Raw genomic sequence first — 21,046 nt, 5'->3', positions numbered from 1 at the left:
CAAAACTGGTCCCAGGATGCTTGTTTCTGGTCCAGGGAAGACATGGTTTGGCATTTTGGGCTGGACTGTTGCTATGAGGCACAGGGTCAAGACTGATTTGCATATGGCCCATGTCTGAACTGGGGTGGCAGAGATGGGCTAAAGAACGGTGATGGATTAAACCCAGATCAGTTGACTGGGGGTGAGTGTTTGATTTGCTCCAATGCTCCGTCCATCATCCCCTTTGGTACCACCCCATCTTTGGCATGAGCCCCTGCAAGGAGGCGCTAGCGCTCCCTGAAGAGACAGCGCCTCCTGTGACAGGCCCCCCCCCTCCAGGCGCTCGCTCCTCTCCGCACACAGGCCCCCCTCGCCGAGCTGCCCTCCCCCGCTGCGCCGCGCCTCTGGAATCCATCACTGCGGCCTCAGGGTACCACTTAGGAAGCACTTGGGAAGGCCTCCGAGTCCATTAGCAGGACTCGCCATCTCGCAGCCCTGACAGGTCAGGGAGACGACAGACAGACGGACGCAAGTGTCACTGGCGGGAATAAATGCCACTTAGCACAGGAGGGCAGCTCCTGCGGCGGGGCCGCCACCTCGATGCGCTAGCGAGGGGGTTATGAATATGCAGGAAAGACAATTAAAATACAGCTGTGCAACAAACAGCTGTCGAGAACACGGGCGCCTTAGAAACAAGCTTTGGCACAGCCAACAGGTCCGGACTTTTATAACCATTGTCTCGGTCAATGTTGTACAGCATCGAAAAAAGAAAAAAGAAAAAAAAAAAAGAATTCGGCAACGCTCGACAGCACAAACAAAATGGAGGGGATAAAAAGCACAATCATGTGGCCGCATCATTTTGTAGGCATGCAACCGGAAGCATTCAGTAACATACGTGTCATTTAAAAAGAAATAATTACTGACCCAACAGGGAGTAAAAAAAATAAGAAATCTACAATAAATAAGGCTGCAGGGGAGGGAGATTAATGTAACGGAGCAGCGGATCGTGGTAGCGGGTAGGATAACTAGGTGGAAAAGCAAAAGAGAGAAACACGTGACATGAGAAGAGAGAACCAGCTTGTGGATGAGAGAGCAACACGCAACATGAGAAGAGAGAACCAGCTCGTGGATGGGGGAGCAACACGCAACATGAGAAGAGAGAACCAGCTCGTGGATGGGGGAGCAACACGCAACATAAGAAGAGAGAACCAGCTCGTGGATGAGAGAGCAACACGCAACATGGGAAGAGAGAACCAGATCGTGGATGGGAGGGCAACACGCAACATGGTTAGAGAGAACCAGCTCGTGGATGGGAGAGCAACACGCAACATGGGAAGAGAGAACCAGCTTGTGGATGAGAGAGCAACACGCAACATGGGAAGAGAGAACCAGCTCGTGGTTGAGAGAGCAACACGCAACATGAGAAGAGAGAACCAGCTTGTGGATGAGAGAGTAACATGCAGCGTGGGAAGAGAGAACCAGCTCATGGATGAGATAGCAACACGCAGCATGGGAAGAGAGAAGAACATGGATGAGATAGCAACACGCAGCATGGGAAGAGAAAAGCAGCTCATGGATGAGAGAGCAACACGCAACATGAGAAGAGAGAACCAGCTTGTGGATGAGAGAGTAACATGCAGCGTGGGAAGAGAGAAGCAGCTCATGGATGAGATAGCAACACGCAGCATGGGAAGAGAGAAGCACATGGATGAGAGAGCAACACGCAACATGGGAAGAGAGAAGCACATTGATGAGAGAGCAACACGCAGCGTGGGAAGAGAAGCAGCTCATGGATCAGATAGCAACACGCAGCGTGGGAAGAGAAGCAGCTCATGGATGAGAGAGCAACACGCAGCGTGGGAAGAGAGAAGCACATTGATGAGAGAGCAACACGCAGCGTGGGAAGAGAAGCAGCTCATGGATCAGATAGCAACATGCAGCGTGGGAAGAGAGTAGCAGCTCATGGATGAGAGAGCAACACGCAGCATGGGAAGAGAGAAGCACATTGATGAGAGCAACACGCAGCGTGGGAAGAGAAGCAGCTCATGGATCAGATAGCAACATGCAGCGTGGGAAGAGAGTAGCAGCTCATGGATCAGATAGCAACACGCAGCGTGGGAAGAGAACCAGCTTGTGGATGAGAGAGCAACACGCAACATGGGAAGAGAGAAGCACATTGATGAGAGAGCAACACGCAGCGTGGGAAGAGAAGCAGCTCATGGATGAGAGAGCAACACGCAGCGTGGGAAGAGAGTAGCAGCTCATGGATGAGAGAGCAACACGCAGCATGGGAAGAGAGAAGCACATTGATGAGAGCAACACACAGCGTGGGAAGAGAAGCAGCTCATGGATCAGATAGCAACACGCAACATGGGAAGAGAACCAGCTTGTGGATGAGAGAGCAACACGCAGCATGGGAAGAGAACCAGCTTGTGGATGAGAGAGCAACACGCAACATGGGAAGAGAGAACCAGCTCATGGATGAGAGAGCAACACGCAACATAGGAAGAGAGAAGCAGCTCGTGGATGAGAGAGCAACATGCAGCGTGGGAAGAGAGTAGCAGCTCATGGATCAGATAGCAACATGCAGCGTGGGAAGAGAGTAGCAGCTCATGGATCAGATAGCAACACGCAGCGTGGGAAGAGAGAAGCAGCTCATGGATCAGATAGCAACACGCAACATGGGAAGAGAACCAGCTTGTGGATGAGAGAGCAACACGCAACATAGGAAGAGAGAAGCAGCTCGTGGATGAGAGAGTAACATGCAGCGTGGGAAGAGAGAAGCAGCTCATGGATGAGATAGCAACACGCAACGTGGGAAGAGAGAACCAGCTCATGGATGAGAGAGCAACACGCAGCGTGGGAAGAGGGAAGCAGCTCATGGATGAGATAGCAACATGCAGCGTGGGAAGAGAGTAGCAGCTCATGGATGAGAGAGCAACATGCAGCATGGGAAGAGAACCAGCTTGTGGATGAGAGAGCAACACGCAACATGGGAAGAGAGAAGCACATTGATGAGAGAGCAACACGCAGCGTGGGAAGAGAAGCAGCTCATGAATGAGAGAGCAACACGCAGCGTGGGAAGAGAGAAGCACATTGATGAGAGAGCAACACGCAGCGTGGGAAGAGAAGCAGCTCATGGATCAGATAGCAACATGCAGCGTGGGAAGAGAGTAGCAGCTCATGGATGAGAGAGCAACACGCAGCATGGGAAGAGAGAAGCACATTGATGAGAGCAACACACAGCGTGGGAAGAGAAGCAGCTCATGGATCAGATAGCAACATGCAGCGTGGGAAGAGAGTAGCAGCTCATGGATCAGATAGCAACACGCAGCGTGGGAAGAGAGAAGCAGCTCATGGATCAGATAGCAACACGCAACATGGGAAGAGAACCAGCTTGTGGATGAGAGAGCAACACGCAACATAGGAAGAGAGAAGCAGCTCGTGGATGAGAGAGTAACATGCAGCGTGGGAAGAGAGAAGCAGCTCATGGATGAGATAGCAACACGCAACGTGGGAAGAGAGAACCAGCTCATGGATGAGAGAGCAACACGCAGCGTGGGAAGAGGGAAGCAGCTCATGGATGAGAGAGTAACATGCAGCGTGGGAAGAGGGAAGCAGCTCATGGATGAGATAGCAACATGCAGCGTGGGAAGAGAGTAGCAGCTCATGGATGAGAGAGCAACACGCAGCATGGAAGAGGGAAGCACATTGATGAGAGCAACACACAGCGTGGGAAGATAGAAGCAGCTCATGGATCAGATAGCAACACGCAACATGGGAAGAGAACCAGCTTGTGGATGAGAGAGCAACACACAACATGGGAAGAGAGAACCAGCTCATGGATGAGAGAGCAACACGCAACATGGGAAGAGAACCAGCTTGTGGATGAGAGAGCAACACGTAACATGGGAAGAGAGGACCAGCTCATGGATGAGAGAGCAACACACAACATGGGAAGAGAGAACCAGCTCATGGATGAGAGAGCAACACGCAGCGTGGGAAGAGGGAAGCAGCTCATGGATGAGAGAGTAACATGCAGCGTGGGAAGAGGGAAGCAGCTCATGGATGAGATAGCAACATGCAGCGTGGGAAGAGAGTAGCAGCTCATGGATGAGAGAGCAACACGCAGCATGGAAGAGAGAAGCACATTGATGAGAGCAACACACAGCGTGGGAAGAGAGAAGCAGCTCATGGATCAGATAGCAACACGCAACATGGGAAGAGAACCAGCTTGTGGATGAGAGAGCAACACACAACATGGGAAGAGAGAACCAGCTCATGGATGAGAGAGCAACACGCAACATGGGAAGAGAACCAGCTTGTGGATGAGAGAGCAACACGTAACATGGGAAGAGAGGACCAGCTCATGGATGAGAGAGCAACACACAACATGGGAAGAGAGAACCAGCTCGTGGATGAGAGAGCAACATGCAACATGAGAAGAGATAACCAGCTTGTGGATGGGAGAGCAACACGCAACATGAGAAGAGAGAACCAGCTCGTGGATGAGAGAGCAACACACAACATGGGAAGAGAGAAGCAGCTCATGGATGAGATAGTAAACACGCAGCATGGGAAGAGAGAAGCACATGGATGAGAGAGCAACACGCAACATGGGAAGAGAGAAGCACATGGATGAGATAGCAACATGCAACATGGGAAGAGAGAATCAGCTCATGGATGAGAAAGCAACACAGAGTTCAGGCTATTGAAGCACGTGAGACACAGCAGGAAATACGTGCACTTTATTGCAGTGCTTAAGCAACATGAAAAAGCTGTTGCCTGAAAGTGAACAGTGCAAAGATAGAAGTAAGGATGCAATGCTCCAGGAGAGGGACAAACAAGATGGACAAGCTAAGCAGGCCAATAAGAAGCAAGTAAATGAGATGAGAATAAAGCCATCCAATGGTAAGCTGGGCCGGACTGTTCCCATGGGGCACAGGGTCAAGACTGATTTGCATATGGCTGGGTTCAAACAGTAATGGCATGGTAAGCAAAAAAAAAACGATGGCTTTAGGCCCAGATCTCTGTACTGGGGTGAATGTGTGACATTGTTCTGCATTCTGTCCATCAGCGATTGTTTTTGCATCCAATGTTAAGCAGTGGGCGGGCTTTATACCCACTGTAAGCTATTGATAAGCTGACAATAGGTCGTTTGAAACAGATGTTTGGTGCCAAACCTAAAGAGGAGAACGATGAACAATAAAGAGGGAGCGTGGCCCGAGATAAAAGCCATTGACAAAGTCAATGGGTCTGATTAACGCAGAGGACTGAGGGCATAGGAATACTACATTGAGGTAGAATGAAGCATTTTCTGATGTTTTATGGTTTTTAAGGCATCACCATGAATTTAATACAGACAAAGGTTACAAGCACGAGCACAGCAATCATGCAAGCCATGGCAATAAAGTGGATTTTTTAAATTTATGTATTGTTGCAAACGTGTTATATTTACTTAGTTTTATACATCAGGCTCTTAAAACCCAATAGAAAATTGCATTATACAAATAATTCCTCTACCATATGCCAATTCCAGCCACAAGGGCCGAAGGGGCACAGACCATGGTACCTGGCAGTGTTGGGTCAGCACTGCTCAAGTTACCTGTAAGTGCCAGGTTCACAAGGCCCATAACCAGAGTCAAACACTGTACAACCACCATCAACCTGTTTCCCGCCTCTGCTGACCAGACGCCCAGGGCCTCCTGCCCAGGAGAGACCACCCCAAAAATCCAGCGAGTTACAGGTGTCGGGGGCAGATCAGTCCATTTCCATGGCCTCCTTTAACTCTCTGCACCTGAAACAATCCCATAATATTCATGAATTCTCTGTAGCCCTGCCCCTTCCAAGGAGCCGATAGGATTAATCAGAGCTGACACCACAGACTCCAGAGACCCCTTTCCTTGTAATTCCTTTGGATGTAGATTACCCTGTACACGCGCCCTCCCTCCCTCCTCATGCACTCAGAAGCCCCTGTGAGGCTACACTAGCACAATATGAAAATGGTAAGTGACATAAAATAATTTTAAAAATCGCAGCGCTGCAAGCGAACGCAGAACGCCGCGTGCACTTGATGGCGCGCACCGGTGTTATGGGTGCCCACAAGGGTGCGTGACGGTGGTCCTAAGATGCAGCACAGCACATTTAGTTTTTGACAAGATTTACTGCAGGATGCAGCAGTGCACTCAAAGACTTGCTCACAGCAACTGTAAAAACAAGCACTGGCAAAGCCAATCGATTGTGCCTGTGTTTTCAGTTATAAGCTGCTACCAAAAACTTGCCAAGCAGGCTGAGTTGGTATTTTATCTACAACGAGGTAGTAGGAGCAAGATGCTGCTGGGCACACCGAATCCTATCTGCAGCCTGACAGCGGAGTGTGGCAGTTCGGGTTGGACTGTTCCCATTGGGCGCAGGGTCAAGACTGATTTGCATATGGCTAGGTCTGAACTGGAAGGGCATGGGGAGCAAAATAACAATGGATTTAGGCCCAGATCTCTGTACTGGGGTGAATGTTTGGCATTGATCAGCATTCTGTCCATAAATTGTTCTTTTTGCATTGGTCACCCGAGTGGGATGGGTGTGCCCAGACGTGGGTCCCGTGTGTGCAACTGGATTCAAGCTAGGCAACTGATGAGGGGTGATGCCCCTAAACCGGTCCCAGGATGCTGGTTTCCTGTCTAGGGAAGACCTGGCTTGGTAGTTCGTCCCATTGGGCGCAGGGTCTCGACTGATTTGCATACGCTGGGTCTGAACTGGAATGGCATGGGGAGCAAAAATCAATGGATTGTTTGACATTGTGCAGCGTTCTGTCCATCTGTTGTTCTTTTTGCAGTGGTGCCAACCTGTCATCCTCTAATGGAAAACAGAGTCAACTTGATTTGATTTGCCATAATCTGCACCAGCGTGCCTTGCAAAGGAGAAGAAAACAAATTACTTCTCGTCTTATAAAAAACATTTAGGAGATAATTGAATATGACAAAGAAAGCGTGATGGAGAAATGCAGTTCCCACATGGGCAATGCTCCTTTCTACTTTGCAATAGAACCATTGTTGAGAAGACTGAATGAGAACTTTAAACAGCCAGTAGCCTGAGGTGTGAGGACTGTAGGATCTTCAGGCTGATGCAAGGCACAACAAACTAAATCAAAACGAGGGCTGCAGGCCTCGAACCGAGCACACTTTGCATGATGTAAACAAGCTCTTAACGAGAGCTGTGCTAGTGTGCTGTCCACCCAGAACTAAGGTCCAAACATGCCTGCTTCTGTGAGCAGTACAAAAGGGGGTGGTGATGGACGGAGCATCTGAACCAATCAAATACTCACACCCAGTCAAAAGATCTGGGTTTAATCCATAACCGTTCTTTAGCCCACTCTGCCACTCTAGTTCAGACATGGCCATATGCAAATCTGTCTGACCCTGTGCCTCATGAGAACAGTCCAGCCCGAACTGCCAAGCCATGTCTTCCCTGGACCGGAAACAAGCTTCCAAGGACCGGTTTCTGGCATTACACCCCCTTTTGTACCGCTTTGTTCGCCATAAGTTGGCAGGGTATGCTCAGCCGTGAGTCCCTTGCTCACTTTGCCACTGGATTCAAGCAAGCCGGGCTGAAGACGGCTGTAATGCTAGAAACCAGTCCTCGGAAGCTTGTTTCCGGTCCAGGGAAGGCATGGCTTGGCAGTTCGGGCTGGACTGTTCTCATGAGGCACAGGGTCAGACTGATTTGCATATGGCCATGTCTGAACTGGGGTGGGAGAGTGGGCTAAAGAACGGTGATGGATTAAACCCAGATCTGTGGACTGGGTGTGAGTGTTTGGTTCAGATGTTCCGTCCATCACCACCCCCTTTTGTACTGCTTCTCTGAGCAGTCATCGTAACGGGAACCCTTGAATCGCTGGTGATTACGTCATCAAATGCAGACTAAGCACCAGCGTGACACTTTGCGATCTTTAAAGCACATCTGTATAGAGCGCTTATTAATATGAATGTGTTCCGCTGTATGTGTAGGCAGAAGCCCTCTTGAGCCAGACCTAAAAAGAAGCGGGCACGGTTGCCAAGCGGGCCTTCAGCTAAAGTTAGCACGGATGACGCTATTGTTTCAGCAGTTCCTAAAACCCTCAGTTTTCAGGAAGCAGAGGATTGTGGGCGTGGTTATCCGAGGCTTTGACGCTCTTTAAATGAAGCTCTTTTATTTTTAAAAGCAACTCTTTACATTGTAAGGGCCTTTCATATGGAAGAAGAAATCCATTCATACAAATGTATGTATTGATCTGGTCTTTGAATTAGGACAGACCTGGCCGAAAGACAGCGCAGCGCCACACTGCACGAAAGACCAAGATAAGGTCAGTGGGATATGAGTGATCCCAGTTGGTGAAATGTTATTGTGTGTTCTTTAAAGAGGCGGGGCTTCAACTCTTTCCTACATTGCAGCAGCATTGGGAAGTCCTAATAGATCTGGGCTCTTGTTCCACACCCTGGATACACAGATGGGAAAAGCCTTTTTTCTTTTCTACACTTCTTGGTCTGCAGCTTGGTGGTGTCCAGGCTCTGAGAGTTTCAAACGTTATCAAACATTACTTTAATAATCTATCTATCTATCTATCTATCTATCTATATATATATTATTATTTTTTCAGTTTGTTTCTGTAGTGTAACTTCTTCATATCCATGCAAGTGAGTTCCCATGTACTTTTTGATTTTGTTGCTTTTGACAGTTTCATGCCTTTTTATTATTTCCAGAGAGCATGAACACAAGTGAATATTTCTTTACATGCCCTCCATGTGCCAGCAGGTTTGGGGTCTCACGAGCTTCGTTCAGGCCTCACTTTTAAAACTGTAAGCATGTAACTCCTGTTCACAGGGCCCTAGCACACTTACAATTTAGTGTCAAAACCAGTGCTTTATTTGTTCCGGTGGGTGCTGCTGGTGGGGGGTGGTACTTAGTTGTCTGAATCAGAGATTATACCACTAGCAAGAGGGGTGGGGGTGAAAGAGAAAGATGAGCCCAACCTCACAAAGGGATTAAGAATTACCCTGCCCCAATGAGATGAAGAGGTGTCTGGTAATGGATTAAAGAGGCATGAGAAGGGTTAAATACTACCAAGCTTTGGTTTTCGGCGCGCTGACATTTCATAGCACGGGCCGCAGACGTCTGAGCAGAGTTTTGTGCACAGGCGCTTATTCTTAAACAAAGTCACTGGATAACTAATATGTTTGGCAAAAAACGCGCTTGTGGCTGTACCATCTTGTGATTGTTCAATTGTATTTGTTTCTGGTGTTTATTCTGGGCAGGGAGTCCTTTCTCACTTTCTACTCATTGGCCATGGGAACAACGTCTCAGCAGCAGCATAAGCATGCCCTCGTGTAGGTTAGCCGCCTGGCTCTGCTGCTCAGAGGCAGCTATTAGCAGTGACCTGGGAGCCAATGGCCGGCATAGTTATCATGGTTTGCTTGGACAGCTCAGACGTCGTCAGACACTTGTGTGACCCTCACTAGAGAGGGGTTTCGGCTCCGCCCACATGCTGGGGCCAGGAGGGCAGGTTTCGATTGCGCAGAAGTTGTGCCCCTCCACAAAAGAGTGCGTGCCCACCAGGCGGGAGTGGTCACTTTGTGCATTTATCCAGATAGCTCACCTAGCGCTTTTAGGGTCACACTCACACACATGACACTGACGCTCTTAATTTGTGGTGCTTGTCTTTCTCTGGCAGCAGCACAGATGGGGGGGGGGGGGGGGGGGGGGTAGACACGAGGCCCGCATTCCATATGCTTCTGAATCCGCTTGTTTTATTGCCGTGGGGTCGTCCGCACCTTCTTCCTTCAGATGCCGAGAGTGCCCGCATCCTCGTCACTGGTCCTGCTGGACTCTTCCCACTCACTGGCTCCGCCCCTCCCCCCTCTCATCACTTATTTACTCGCCTTGGACTTCAGTGTGCGGCTAACGCAGGAGATCAGAGGTGGACTTGGAGTATGAAAGTGGGGGAAGGGTGGGGGGGGGTGGGAGGGGGCTGCACGCCCCCTTCCCCTCCCCCACGAGTACAGAGGTGGTATTGAAGGAAGCTCTGCTCAGTGCACACAACAGAAGCACACACTCCGAGACAGCGCCGGAGCTCAACAGCACGCTACAGAAACACAATCTATGCCAGGGCTCAGGGCACTGCACACTACAGAAACACAATCTAAGTAAGGCTCTGTGCACTGCACACTACAGAAACACAATCCAGACCGTGACAAGTTCAATGCACTACACACTACAGAAACACACAATCCAGACCGAGCCAGGACTCAGTGCACTACACACTACAGAAACACAATCCAGACCGTGACAAGTTCAATGCACTACACACTACAGAAACACACTATCCAGACCGAGCCAGGACTCAGTGCACTACACACTACAGAATCACACAATCCGTGCCAGGGCCTGGTGGCTACACACTATAGAAACACATGCCAGGGCTCATATGACCCCGGATACACCCCCCCCCCCTGCCCCAACACAACCCAAACGAGGCACCAACAGAACTCACAGATCCCGAACTTGGTGAAACATTTTATTATAGCCCTGTCAGAACATACTCCTGTTTAAAACACCTGCATGTAAGGAACACACTTAAGATCAAAAAATAGCCACACATCATGAAGAATTAGGCTCTTGTGGTAGGAAAACACTACACAATACACAGGGCAGTGTATGACTCATGACCTGCATCAGTGGGGGGTGGTCCTGCCTCGCTGTACCCCTGTCCTCATACCAGACCCTCTGGTTGGCTCAGGACCGCTGCGCCCCTCCCCCCCTCGGCGCTGAACTGGGGAGTCTGCTGTGGGGGACCTCCCCTGCCGACTAGGGGTGAATCTGGGATTGGAGACCCCGCCACAACACATGCCAGGACTGAGTGCCCTGCACTTTATAGAAACACAACCCGAACCTGTGGCAGTGCTCAGGTCACGGACCACTACAGGAATACCAGTGGGCACCGAGGAACCCGTGCACAGCGCGCCACGGGAACACAACTGTGCAGCAACAGTGCAATCCAAGACATGCTAAGGTTAAGTGCACTACACACGAGCAACAGAAATGTGCATCGAGCACCCTGTGCACAGCACAGCACACGCTGTGAGGACCCGGTGCACAGCACACGCTATGAGGACCCTGTGCACAGCACACGCTATGAGGACCCGGTGCACAGGACAGCACACGCTGTGAGGACCCTGTGCACAGCACACGCTATGAGGACCCTGTGCACAGCACACGCTAGGAGGACCCTGTGCACAGCACACGCTGTGAGGACCCTTGTGCACAGCACACACTAGGAATGCAACTGTGTCTGGGGTAGAAACGTGTGCACTGAGGACTCTCTGCACAGCACTCCTTAGAAACACAACTGTGCATCATAGGCCCTGTGCTGAGCACAGCCTAGCAACACAGCTGTGCACCCAGGACCCTGTGCACAGCATACCCTGGGAAATCAACTGTGCAGCCACAGAACAAGCCAAGGCCGTGCAAGGGCTCAGTTCACTGCACATCATAGAAACACAAGTGTGCATTGAGGACTCTGGGTGCAGCACACCTTAGTAACACAAACCTGCAGCGAGTACCCTGTGAGTGGCACAGCCTAGCAACACAAACGTGTGTGGAGGACCAGAGTATCAACACCCTAACACAACTATGCAGCTAGGAAGCAATGGAGAGCACATTTCAGCCAAACAACAGAGCACTGACAAGTAAACTGTGCACCTATGATCGGAGGCACAGCACATAACCAAAACACAACTATGCACCAGGGTCCCTGCACACAGCGCACCATGGCAACACAACTGTGCATCCAAGACACGGTGCCCATAGTAGCAACACAACTGTGCATACAGAAGCCAGTACACACTGCACACTGGCAACACAGATGCTTAACCACGATTCTATGCCCCAGGACATCATGGGAACAAAACAACGCACCCAGGATTCCCCCGCAAGGAAATCCCATCAGCGACGCCAACTCAGGCCCCACGCACAAGCACACCATAGCAACAACGGTGCACAATCAGATCTCACAACATAAATGTGCACCCAGGATCGCAACAAAACTGCTCAATCTGGACCTTGAAACTGCCCAGTAACAAGCCTATGCAATGGACACAAACTATATTTTAGATGCTCTAAATCAGGCAATGTTGTGAAACCCCCACCAAAGTGCGTACTCCTTTTTGAGGCGTTTATCAAGCAAACATGATGGTGAGTGGCCCCACGGCACACGTTTCTGTCACTGCTTTATAGAGGTCGTTTTTCCACCTTCTTGGAAGGGCCGCTCTATTATAGCCATATTCAACAAGCACTGGCACAGTCAATAGTTTCGCTGATGTATAGAACAGGCACAAGACAAAACGTACAGGCACACAGAGCACAAGCCCTGCTGACTATACAGGCAACATACAAGCAAATTCATAGACCAAATGTCACAACTTTGCAAAGAAGGGAGAAAGGACAATTCAGGGCTTAATTTGATCCGGGGGATTCAGGTGCTCAGCACCGGCACTAAATAATCAACACAGGCGCTTTTCGTGAGGACCAGTTAAGGACACATTAGTTTAAGGGGAAGTTAAGTGATTTTCCCAGAGTCCCAGGATGTCCATGGGCAGATGCAGAGACTCGAACCCAGTTCTCCAGCTCCGAAATTGGCAGCTCTGGTCATTAAGCCACATCCTCGGCCAAATTGTATGGTTTGTGGATGGTTCTGTTTTGGGCGGCGCTAACAGGAGAAAGGGGCTGGTGCAAGCTGCCTCCTGACGAGAACCCCAGCACCGTTTTTTTAAAAAAAAGATATATATATTTTTACAAATTAACCACTGGCGGACGTTGTGTTCCCACAGGAACCACTCAACAAGGGTAGTTCACAAGCAAATTCACGCTGGTTGATGTGCCCTCCCCAGGGAGAACTGACATGTAGGTCTGTGCTATATTCTCTGTACAGGCTCATTAACAAATGATGCTGCCTGGTCCTCGCTTTGCTGCTGGCAACTGCATTTCTGGATTGTGAGTTTCATTCCCAAATAGATCATTTTCTTCAAAGCATCATGTACATCTGGTATTTCAAATACTGAAAATTCAATTATTTTCATGGTTGACTGTTTTCACCAAAATCACACAAATTCTATGTTGCCAATTTGCAAAGGTGCAGATGAAAGCAATTCAATCTTGGTGGCTCACAAAATGCTGACAGAACTCAACCCAAATATTTTCATTTGCCTATGTTCACATTTCCCTACTGACAACTGCTATTCAGAAACCTGTATAGGGACATGAAAAGGTAAAATGCTCACTAGGGACTAGCTGCAATCATGAAGCGATACATGCACGCAGTCTAGCAAAGAAAATTCTTTGGTGAAAATGTGGTATTTAAAAAAATAGATTAAAAAAAAAAAAAACAGTAGTCCTGAAAACAAAAACTCCAGCTGCACCAGTGGTATAGGACACTAGTATGACACTTATGCACCAAAAGCAAGGATGATAATCCAATGTAACAGACGGAGTCCCAGTGTTCTTATGCGTACACATATCTGACATGGAGGAATGGTGAAGCCTGTTATCCATGTCAGATCACATATAGAGACTGCTTTAATGCACAGCATCTGACCTCTATGCGCTAGAAAGAGGCACTACAATAATAGCAACATGAACGTTACAGGTACTGTCCAACCCTAGCGCAAAAAACTTTTAATCGGCCTAGCGGCTAGAAGGCATCGGCCACCCTATGCACAGCATACAGTTTGCATTAAGTGATGCCAGGGAGATGGAATGTTACGGGTTATGAAAAAGGTGACGGAGAGAAGCTTCTTTCCACATGCAATGACAAAGCATTGTAAATAGTGCTAAAAAAGTTAATATACATATATACACATATATATATATATATATATATATATATATATATATATATATATATATATATACGCACTCAGACACACACACTTGTGTGGCACATCTTCTCCCCGTCTGCTTGCTAAAGAGCCACCAGATTGGTGACAATCCATTCCAGCCTGAAAACTGTTTGCAAGAAATTGGGTTATGACTTGTAGAGGAAGTGAGTCACAGGTAGGCATTCGTATTACTGGGAACCAAACACCCCACTGTAGCACTTGATTCTCTCAGGGCAGAAGAAGCAGAACAGTCCACGGTCCACTCACTAGTACCCACAGCTCACTGGTACAATGCATTAAACCCTAGTGGGTCCTGAACTCTACAATCACAATATCCCCCACCAGACCCACATGAAACATCACAATACAAGGGAGAGTCAGTTTAAAGAAGGCAGGCCTACTGGCTTTGTCAAGGGCACCACAATATTGAAAATAAACATGTTGCCATTTGTCATTCAAGGGGTGTGAGACTATATAAGGCAGGCCTAAAGGCTTTGTCAAGATGTCACCACAACAATAAAACAAGCATTTGCAATGCAATATGTCTCGCATTTATGAAACTCTCGAAAATGCAAGACCTATTGAATTGCAAATGGTTGTTTGCAAAAGCACCCCATGCCGCGCTTTCACTTTAAAGTTGGCCGTCCCCCTTGCCTTCGATGCGGCTCAATGAAAGAAAGGGGAGTGGCCGCCTTTAAAACAGCATGGGGCGTTTTTACAAACAAAAGTTAAAAAAATAGAAGAAAAAAAAAAAAAAAGTGACCACATTCGTTGTGGCAAATAAACCAAAGACACAACTACCACTGTGGCGTGCCCTGCTATGAAAAAGAAAAATAATGCCTTCCACAGGAGCGTGTCCTTAACAAAACAGTGTGTAACACCTCATGTAACATGGTGTGTTCTCATGGGAGGTTACAAATGAAGACAAGGGGGTAATAAGGAGGGACGAACAAGCCTATTCACGAATCAGAAGCCAGGATTTACCAAGGACATTGACACAAGCCAGTGAAAAGTATGGCTGGAGAGTGGGCAGAGCTTCAAGTCCATACCTGAATACTACATGCCTCGCAGAGCAGCGCATGCGCTGCCCAGGCTCGACCTAATAACCATGGTGCCCTCTGCCAGTCAAAGGCTGTCAGAATATATAAGGCAGGCCCAAGAGCTTTGTCAATGTGTCACCACATTCATAGCACCAGCATGGTGGATGGTCGGAGGACTCGACAGCCCGCCGGCCTAGCTATCAGCCCCCGAAGAACTAACACAGGTTTCTTGTAAACAGCGGCTGGTCAGTAGTCCATGGCGTTTGGTGTGGGGTAACCCACCGGTCACACCTAGATGGTGTCTTCCGGGCCTGTTCTAGCACAGTCAAGTTTCCAAATGCAAATAAACAGAAAACCTTCTGGCCTTCGGGAAACGCTGTTCAATATTAGACGCCGGCCGCTGTACATTTGCTGATTAGAAACTCAGAATTCTGCCTCTGTGGCAGAACAGGTCCTGCAGTGACGTCCGGCCCTGACCATCAGCTGCAAGGCCACACAGTCAGCAGTCCCTTCGAAGAGGGGCGAGCCTGCAGTCTTTGCTTTTAAGACACCGGACACAAGTCCCCTGTACAGCACGTGCACGCATGGACGTCAATTCACCAAAATACCTGGGGTAGCGGAAGTGACATTGCATGCCATTTGACCTTTAATTTCACTAACACCCCCATACTACACAAATTAACACATACACACACTCACCCGCAAGCATGCATACAACATGCAATTAACAGCATTATTACTTAACTTAGCTTCCAGATAGGGCCATATTCCAGCTAATGTACTCCATATTATATTACACTAATAGTGAATAGTATTATTCACTACTTGGGTAATAAATAAAAATAAAAAGCCAGAAACCAGGTGTCATAACCCGCCGAGCTCACACACTTTAAACGTGTGTGCACAGAGCTGTGGGCAATGGGTGCCCGCCCCTTTACACTGGCACATGGGTACTAACAAACATTTACCCAGGGGCCATAATGTATGGTCTGTGGTGTGACCGAGGACCACACTGATGCCAGCAGGGTGGCATACGGGGGTCTGGGTGGGGCAGGGATTGTGTAAGGGGATTTAGAAAAATGGTAAATAAACGGGCACACATTTATTTTGCAGGTTAATAAATGCTTGCCTGTTTCTTTACCTTTTTTTTCTGGATATTAGTGTTCATCAACTAAACAGGGGCTCATGCTGCTGTTCGCCAGGGGGCCACATGTGAAGGTCACGAGGGCCATACTTTGAGTACCACTGCACTGGCAGAACCTTGTGGGTGAATCCTGGGAGCTCTCGGCGGCAGGTGCCGAACCCAGCGAGAGAGAGTGAAACACAGGCGGCACGGCTCCCTGGGGTAAAGGCACCACTGCACAAAGGCACCACTGGAATTAAAAAGTCTGACTGACAAGTTGGTCATATCTGAGAAGTCCAGTATGCCCCAGAGAGGGGTAGCTATCAACAGTGCAGCAGGTGCAGTGGCACAGAGATCCACCATACCTTTATCACTACCCAAACAGCAGTGAGAGGGACACTAACCCCCCCCCCGACAAATCTCAGATGCCTTAGGTAAATCTAGCATGTCTCAGTCCATCCCATTCATTCTCGAAAATCTTACAAGCACCTAGAGGCAAGCTAGTCTACTTGCAAGCTAGCCCCAAAAGTTTCACAGGCGCCAAGAGGCACACTGGTCTACCTGTGAGCTAACCACAAAAGTCTCACAGGTGCCTAGGGGAATGTTAGTCTACCCGTGAGCTAGCCACAAAAAACACCTAGGCGCCTAGAGGCAAGTTGGTCTACTTGTGAGCTAGCCATAAAAACCTCACAGGCGCCTAGAGGCACACTGGTCTACCCGTGAGCTAACCACAAAAGTCTCACAGGTGCCTAGAGGCATGTTAGTCTACCCGTGAGCTAGCCACAAAAAACACCTAGAGGCAAGTTGGTCTACGTGTGAGTGCTCAGGATAACAATTTTTGCTAGCCATAAAAACCTCACAGGCGCCTAGAGGCGCACAAGTCTACCCGTGAGCTAGCCACACAAGATAAGAGATGTTGGCTGACGTTGGTGCACAAGTCAAGACATGATTCTTCTGAGATGGCACCCCCCAAAAAAGTACAGGTAACAATTATAAATAATACTAATGTGACAAACAGGGACCCCCCCCCCCCCACCCCAATGTTCCAGCCACAAAGCTTAGATATGTTTATGATTTTAGTTTAAGTCCATATAATATATGGGTTTCTGCAATCCCTGCATAAAAACCTGTATCTCATTTCTCTGTACTCTGCAACTTGTGATGCACCCAGTCACTAAAGAAATTACATTAAAACTCAAATGCAATAACTTATGTCAGTGGAGTTCTGAGTCACAGTGCCTGCTGCAGAGGGAAAGGGGGGGCCATGAAGCGTAATTAAAGCAGCTGTTGAAAGAACAAAAACAAAACATTGCTTTTCTTTCTTCTGCTCTGTTTTTCTAGATGTACAGAGCCAAGTAGATATTTATGGCAACATGCTTGCTTCTTGCCCTCATTGTGAAATTATAGAAAACGTTGCATGTTTCTACTGCACCTTTAAAGAAAAAAAAGGCTGACATTTTGAACTGATTTTAATATCTCTGTGCAACAAATACCCAACTGTTTTCTTAGGAGCTTAATTTTGCACTAAAGATGATATTTTTCATTCATCGTGTTAAAAAACATGTTCGCTCATATGAACGAAACAGTTATGCACCAAGTAGTTTGTGGTCAAGGTGATTGAGTGACATGTATTATAAGGAATAAAGTACCCCTGCCATACATAACGATAGTATAAGTCATCTCGGAGTTTCATAACCCTATATAAGACCTGCTCAAATATATGTATACGTGTACACTCATTTTCTTTTCTACAATGCAGTTTTTGTTTCCAACTGATAATAGTAATACTCAGTCAGCCCCAACCCCCACCCCTCTGCGACCCTGCGCTGCACAAGGGAACAGGACAGATAAGACGCACGCCCGGAAGTGGGCTAGATTCTGATGCACTCAGGGGGACAAGGCTGCGACAACAAAACAACAACACTGAGATGTGAACACAACTCTAGCCACAAAATGTGCAGGGTGGCCACATCAGAGAGGAAAGAGGGGGTGAGCCGGGACTCTGGGGTCTGTAGAGCATTCAACCATTGACAGACAGTGACTGATAAGAGCCAATCAGAGCACGAGGGGCGCTAGAGGGGATACTCGGCAGGGGGTGGTGGTGTTAGGGGGGGTCTACACAGCACCCACTGACTGACACGGAGCTTGGGGCAGGCGTCCTCAGGGCAAACACGACAGGGGGTGGAGCGTGGCATCAGGGTCACTTACCCCCAGAGCATCCTGCCAACGTCAGAAAGGGGTGAGAGGGGCAGTTACGGGAGAGGATGGTTAACAAGGAGACCCTGCATAGCCCTGACTCCAGAGAACCCACCTACCATTAGAAAGGGGTAAGAGAGTCAGTTATTGGGGGTTGAGGGGTTAACAAGGAGACCCGGCATAGCACAGACTCCAGAGAACCCACCTACCGTTGGAAGGGAAGGGAGTGAGGAGAGGGTCAGTTATGAGGAGAGGGTAACACGGAGCCCCTGCAAAGCACTGACTTCAGTGGATCCTTCTCCCATTAGAAGGGGAGAGAGAGTGAGCTCCCGAGAGAGGGGTTAACAAGGAGCCCCTGCAAAGCACCGACTCCAGAGCATCCTGCCGCCATTAGAAGGGGGTGAGACAGAGTCAGTTATTGGGGGGTGAGCGGTTAACAAGGAGACCCGGCACAGCACAGACTCCAGAGCATCCTTCTACCATTGGAAGGGGGTAGGGCTAACAAGGAGACCTTGCCCGGTACTTACCCCCAGAGCATCCTTCTACCATTAGAAGGGGGTGAGAGAGTGAGCTCCCGGGAGAGGGGGTCAACAAGGAGCCCCTGCACAGCAGTGACCCCATCATTCTACCATTAGAAGGGGGTGAGAGAGTTTGTTATTGGGGGGGGGGGGGGGGGGGGGTTAACAAGGAGACCCGGCATAGAACAGACTCCAGAGCATCTAGCCATCATTAGAAGGGGGTAGGTAGGGCTAACAAGGAGACCCCCCCCCCCCCCCGGCACTGACCCCCAGAGCATCCTTCTTTAGAAGGGGGTGAGAGTGTCAGTTATTGGGGGGGGGTGGTAACAAGGAGACCCGGCATAGCACAGACTCCAGAGCATCCAGCCACCATTAGAAGGAGATGAGAGGAGGGTTAACAAGGAGACCCGGCACAGCACTGACCCCAGAGCATCCTACCACCATCAGAATGTGGCGAGAGAGTGAGCTCTGGGAGGAGGGAATTAACAAGGAGCCCCTGCACAGTAATGACTCCGGAGCATTCTTGTCTCATTAGTAGAGAGTGAGCTCCCGAGGGGATTGGGGGGGGGGGGGGGGGTGTTACCTAGGAGACCCTTCTCAGAAGTGACTCCAGAACATCCAGTCGCCAATAGAAGGGAGTTAGAGAGTGAGCTCCGAGTGGAGGGGGTTAACAAGGGGACCCTGGATAGACAATACTCAAGAGCAACCTGCCAGCAATAGAAGTACTCAGAGTGAGCTCTGGTGAGGAGGGTTAACAAGGAGCCCGGGCACAGCACTGACTCCACAGCATCCTGACCCAATTAGACAATTAGAAGGGGGTGAGAGGGTCAGTTATTTTAGGGTGGGGGCTAACAAGGAGACCCTGCCCAGCACTGATTCCAGAGCATCCTGCCACCATTAGAAGGGGGTGAGAGGGTCAGCTATGGGCGAAGAGGGTTAACAAGGAGACCCCGCAGAGCACTGACTCTAGAGCATCCTTCTACCATTAGAAGAGGGTGAGCTATGGGGGAGGAGGGTTAACAAGAAGACACTGCACAACACTAACTCCAGAGCATTCTGCCTCTGCCAACATCAGAAGGGAGTAAGATAGTGCCCTCCGGGGGAGAGGGTTTAACAAGGAGCCCTGCACACCAATGACTGATGACCTGCTGCAGTCAGCCTCGAGGGTGCACCGACCACCACTGGCGGAGCAGCACCACTGGAGGGAAGCAATGCCCCTAAAGAGTAACACACGAGGATGACAAGAAGCAGCAGACAACAGGAAGTGCGCGATAAAATGAGGAGCACCAGTATGTGTCAGTCATACGGAAAGCAAACTTGAGAGTTATCCTCCTAACTCACTGCAAATTATAGCAGCACCACAGCAGATAAGAGGAGACGCGGGTGATAAGAGGAGGAGCAGTCGAACGATACCACTGAGAGCACTGTTAATATGAAGAGCAGGGTAGGTAAAGACCAACACTGTGGCGGAGCGCCACTACTGGAGGTAAGTGAAGCCCCTAAAGAGTCATGGGCGAGGATGACAGGTGAAGTAGCAGACAACAGGAAGTGCGCGATAAAATGAGGAGCAACAGTATTTGACAAACGTATGTAAAGCAATCTTGACACAGTACTCCTTTTAACACCATCCAAGTTATAGCAGGAAACACAGCAGCAGCGGAAGATAAGAGGAGGAGCAGCCAGTGTTAAGAGGAGTAGCAGTGGAAAGAGAAGAGCTTTCATATAAACAACAGGGTAGGTAAAACGCCCCCCCGAAAAAAATCTCATCTGGGGCTATGACACAATGAGGAGCACTTGAGGATGAAATGCGGAGCCGCCTTAGCGGCCGTGCCGGCAGGCTCCGGCTCCCAGCAGCCCCGTGGCCGCGGTCAGGCACTCACCTGCCGTCCGTCTCCGGTCCCCGCTCGCTCAGCCCGACGCTCCCCTCACACACCCGGCTCAGACACCGACCGCGCTCCGCTGAGCCCCGGCGACACTGCGCCCGGAGCTCCGGCTGACAGCTGGAGCTGCAGGCCACGCCCTCGGACACGCCCACAGTCAGACGATTCGACAGAGGGACACTGACGTCAGGATCTCTACGTCACTCGCCGACTGTCCAAGCAGGGAGAAGAGAGGGCGGAGCGACGGTGGGGAATCCCTCCTGAGGGGCGTGGCCAGCCTGTCAGCAGAGCGCGCGGGGAGGGCCATGGACAGAGAGGGCGGACCAAGGCGGGGGCGTCGCCTCTGATGAGGATGTGCTTTACTGGAAGTGCTGGGAACAAGCATAGACATAAAAGACACACTGCC

At 49.5% G+C, this 21,046-nt stretch overlaps 1 protein-coding gene across 2 annotated transcripts in view; it reads right to left on the bottom strand.

Annotated features, from left to right (window-relative positions):
* Nucleotides 1–20,737, bottom strand: part of IL1RAP (interleukin 1 receptor accessory protein) — a 305,541-nt gene extending 284,804 nt beyond the window's left edge. For both annotated transcript variants that reach the window (XM_086944629.1, XM_086944630.1), the window contains exon 1: nt 20,641–20,737. The gene's annotated coding sequence lies outside the window, so the exon portion shown is untranslated. The remainder of the gene's footprint in view (nt 1–20,640) is intronic.
* Nucleotides 20,738–21,046: the final 309 nt, after the last annotated feature.

Source organism: Lissotriton vulgaris, chromosome 11 (genome assembly GCF_964263255.1).
Source record: "Lissotriton vulgaris chromosome 11, aLisVul1.2, whole genome shotgun sequence".
NCBI lineage: Eukaryota > Metazoa > Chordata > Amphibia > Caudata > Salamandridae > Lissotriton > Lissotriton vulgaris.
This window is presented reverse-complemented; position numbering and strand designations above follow the sequence as displayed.